General features: G+C 53.7%; 1 pseudogene; it reads right to left on the bottom strand.

Moving 5' to 3' along the window:
- Positions 1–1,688, bottom strand: part of LOC119307496 — an 18,173-nt pseudogene extending 16,485 nt beyond the window's left edge.
- Between the last annotated feature and the right edge of the window lie 2,263 nt (positions 1,689–3,951).

The raw sequence follows: 3,951 nt of genomic DNA, 5'->3' as shown, positions 1-3,951 counted from the left end.
TTTTAAAAAATACTTAAACTTCTAGGTTTTGTTTAAGTCGAACATCTTTAAGTCTGATCATGCCTGTAAAAAACATACTGACATTCACAAGATGACATTTATCTCATTACATTCATCATAAATATATTTCACTATATGAGGTTGAACCTATAGATGCCGCTATATTGTTTATAGACTTGGCAAAACTTAAAGATATTTTACTTGGGATAAATTGAGAACTTCAACTGTTTAAGAAAGAATGGGTAATTGATTATGATTGGGGAAAAATAGCTGCCTCAGAATTAGCAAATTCCAGAAGAAGAAATTTAAATGTTCCCTGTGAATTAGCGTATATCTGAAAAGACAAGTGATTGCTATGCATGATGTGTTTATATATTGCATGCTGCTAGATAAAAAGCTTTCTCAGTGCATTAAGGAAGACATGCATGCAGTGAGAAATAGGAGTATTTTGCAGGGAATCTCAGAAAAGTTCTTCTAAATATATGTTCAAAATTATATTTGATCATGCAGGTGTGGTCCCATGTATACAATCTATATAGCAGGAAAACTTACCGATACAACCACGCTCATTATAGGGGTTGCCCTCGTAGCCCCGGCGGCAGTTGCAGATGTACCCAGGTCCGTTGGTAGAATCGAGGCAGCGGCTGTTGGAGCTTTTGCAGGCGTACCCTTCCTTCTTCTTCCTGGCCTCCTTGCAGGTGGGGCTGTCGCGGATGGCCCAGTCGAGGACCACCGGCATCTCCCAGGTGGTCCCGCGCAGTGCCCTCTTGAGGTCGGTGGTGTTGAAGCTGTAATGCTTCTCGGCCGCAAACGCATACTCGCAGGGGCTGAAGTTGAACTTACTGGGTGAGACCCATCCTGATGAATGACACGTGACATTTACAAATCACAAAGCATCTACCCTATTCCTCATCTGAAATCAAGGAGGAAAGATTATATGTTTTGTGATTTGTAAATGTCACGTGTCATCCATCAGGGCGGGTCTCACCTGCTAACCGTGAGACCTGGTCTCATATAATTTTTTTCCAACTTAATGGTGTGGTCGTAGCTAACGAAGGCCACCCAGTTGCCATGGAGGTCCGGCGGAATTTCTACGTGCCAGCAGCCTACCCCGGAGCAGGCACCGCTCGCCGCGCTCTCGGAGTTGTTGCAGTAGGAGAGGCAGACGGTGAACTGGGCGTATGACCTGCTTTCGCCGGAGCCCTGGTCCGGCTGGCTCCCGAGGTAGCCCGTGGTTTCGCAGCCCAGGACAAAGAGGGTTGTTCCTGGCGTGGGAGATGCGGTACACGCCCTCCTCGTTGAACTCTAGGTTCCTGTAGTCTGACCCATTCGCTTTGCCGGAGGAGTCGTAGCACTGCCACGCTACAGGCAGCCACACGCGGGCCTCAGCCGCCTTCATGGAGAAGTTGCCGATCTTAACGGGCTTTCCGTCGCCGCCGGTGGTGTGCAGTACCGGCTCACCGGCGTCACACATGACATGGAACCCAGCGCGGTAGTCGCCACCGCCGCCATCCTCCACGATGCCGAACGGGTAGGGGACATCCACGCCGCTGCAGCTGTGCGGGCCGTGGGTGACGTTCTTATGAGCGCGGGAACCACTCACTCTAACTATTCCTACTAGTGCAAGAACTAGCAGCAACTGAAATGTCCTCAACATCGCTACTCCCGGTCGATCGTGGCGCTCTCACTTTTCGATATGCAGTGATCTCACAACGACCCTTCAAGTGTTTAAATAGCTAAGGCGTTGCCCTGAACATGCATTCTCATCAACGTGTTGTGTCCATGAGGCATTGGCCCCATGGCTCCTTGTCTCGTGTAAACAAGTGAACTAACGAAAATGATGTTTTGAATAGTAAAGGTCTTCTTGACTTGGCTAAACATCATTTTGTTCTACTCCCTCCATCCGGCATTACTTATCTTAGACACGTTTTAGTGTTCGATACATTCGTATATAGACAAATTTAGGACAAGTAATTTGGGACGATGGTAATAATAAGTAGTGCCATGACGGCCCTGCCCGGTTTCCCGTCGAGGTTCCTCGACGGTGGATCGGGATCGGGGTTTTTTGAATCCTTCAAAATGGCGCGTGCGTTTCGAAGATGCAAGGGAGGCTGGGCGATGGATCACTGGTTTGATCTACTCGCATCTGTCTCGATGGATGATGATTAGAGATGAAGAAGGAGAAATTTTGGCCGGACGGCATCTGAGAACCGACGAGGAACTTGCTAGTGGTAAGCGTTTATTGATTGATATTTACCAAATCGAGGTTCTTGAGTGTGTGCATGTGCCTGCGGAATGCGGAGATCAACCTCTCGTTGTGGATCTTACGACGGAGGTGGACGGACCGAAGCCTACGCAGCGGTTTGGGGGTCGCTTCTGGATTCTTGCCAACGAGGAGGAAGACGATGATTATCGACAGACCACGTCTGATCGGCCGCCACCTAAGCTTGACTTGGTAATGTCCATCTCGCTGCCTAACCCTAATGAGGGCTGCAAATATTCTATTCCGCTCGGTCCTACGGTTCCTTCGCAGAAGCCGAAAGTGAACCATGGATTGGACCGTTGCCAAAAGTGGCTCCATCTGTTGTTACGCTGTCCGACTTTTTTCGTCCCGAGTGCTGGACGAGAGTAACTAGGCGAAAGAAGAAGGGAGGCCGAGTTGTGCCTCAGCGATCGCCGGCGGCGGCCGTTGTGCGTGATGTTCGGGCGGCAAGGATTGAATGTTTGAATTCGCTTTTAGGCCGAGACGGGCCAAGCGAACGATGGCGTTGTGGGCTTGGTTAGTACTGGGCTTGAGGCCCAGGGGGCTGGCCAAGCCTGCGATCCATTTGGGAGGGGCGACGTGCATGAGGAGGCATCGGATCGGGAGCCGCTGCATGCACATTCGTTCTCTCCCTGCTTCCGCATCGCTGGTTCTAGGGTTCATCGTCGCGGGAGTCGGGGGTTCCCTACTACCTCCTCGCGCCGTGTCAACCTTGGAATCGTCCGGTTTGGAGACTGCCCGCCATCCGCGGTTCGTGCGGCTGCGATGCCGCCCAAGCCTCCTCCATCGAGGGCCGCGTCGTCGTCGAGGAATGCGTCGGGGGCTGCGGGCGTGGCTTCGGCATAGGCTGCGGGCGCTGCCGCTCCGGTGCCCGTGCGGGCTGCGCCTCCGCCCAGGGTGGCTCCGCCGCCGCCTAGTGCGGCGCCTCCTCCGCCCCCTGCAAGGGCCGCTCCACCGCCACCGAGGGCTGCCCCACCTCCGCCGCCCCCACCAAGGGTTGCGCCTCCACCGCCGCCTAGGGCTGAGCCACCGCCGCCGCAACGACCGTGGCCGGGGCAGAGGGCGGGCGGCCGTGGTGGGACAGGCCAAGCCATGAATGGTCGTGGTGCGGGTGCTTTCACGGGTGACAATCGCAACCCTCCGCGCGGTCAGTGGGGCAATGATGGATATAATGCATACGGTGATGGTCTGCATCAAGGTTCTTCGTCTACCGGAGGCGGCCGTGGCTATGCTTGGGTGGATCAAGGCAATGCCGGTAGGGGTTTCCAATGACCGCCTGGCAACTTTGTGGAGGGCGCGGTTGGCCAGAATAACCATCCTTTCCGGGGTCGTTTCCGCAGAGGCTGTGGCGGTGCCCTCCTCTGCCGAGGCAGCCGGCCACTGTTTCTGAGCAGTAGACGACCTCGCCGGAGGTGGCTGCCATTGGATCGGCTCTACCGCAGGTGGCGGTGGAGACAGTTCAGGCCTTGGCCGCAGTTACGTTGTCGGAGCCCATGCATATTGGAGATACTGCTTTTGAACAAGGTACGGAGAAGTCCGAGGTTGAAAAGGTGTCCAAGTGGGTGGCTAAAAAGAAGAAGTTGACCTGTTTCCGTTGCGGTGAACCGGGTCACTTTCTGGTTGAATGCACTGCAGAGTTATGCGACTTGTGCCGGAAACCTAAGCATACAGCTTCAGAGTGTCCTCTT

The sequence above is a fragment of the Triticum dicoccoides genome, chromosome 5B (assembly GCF_002162155.2).
Source record: "Triticum dicoccoides isolate Atlit2015 ecotype Zavitan chromosome 5B, WEW_v2.0, whole genome shotgun sequence".
In the NCBI taxonomy this organism is placed as follows: domain Eukaryota; kingdom Viridiplantae; phylum Streptophyta; class Magnoliopsida; order Poales; family Poaceae; genus Triticum; species Triticum dicoccoides.
This window is presented reverse-complemented; position numbering and strand designations above follow the sequence as displayed.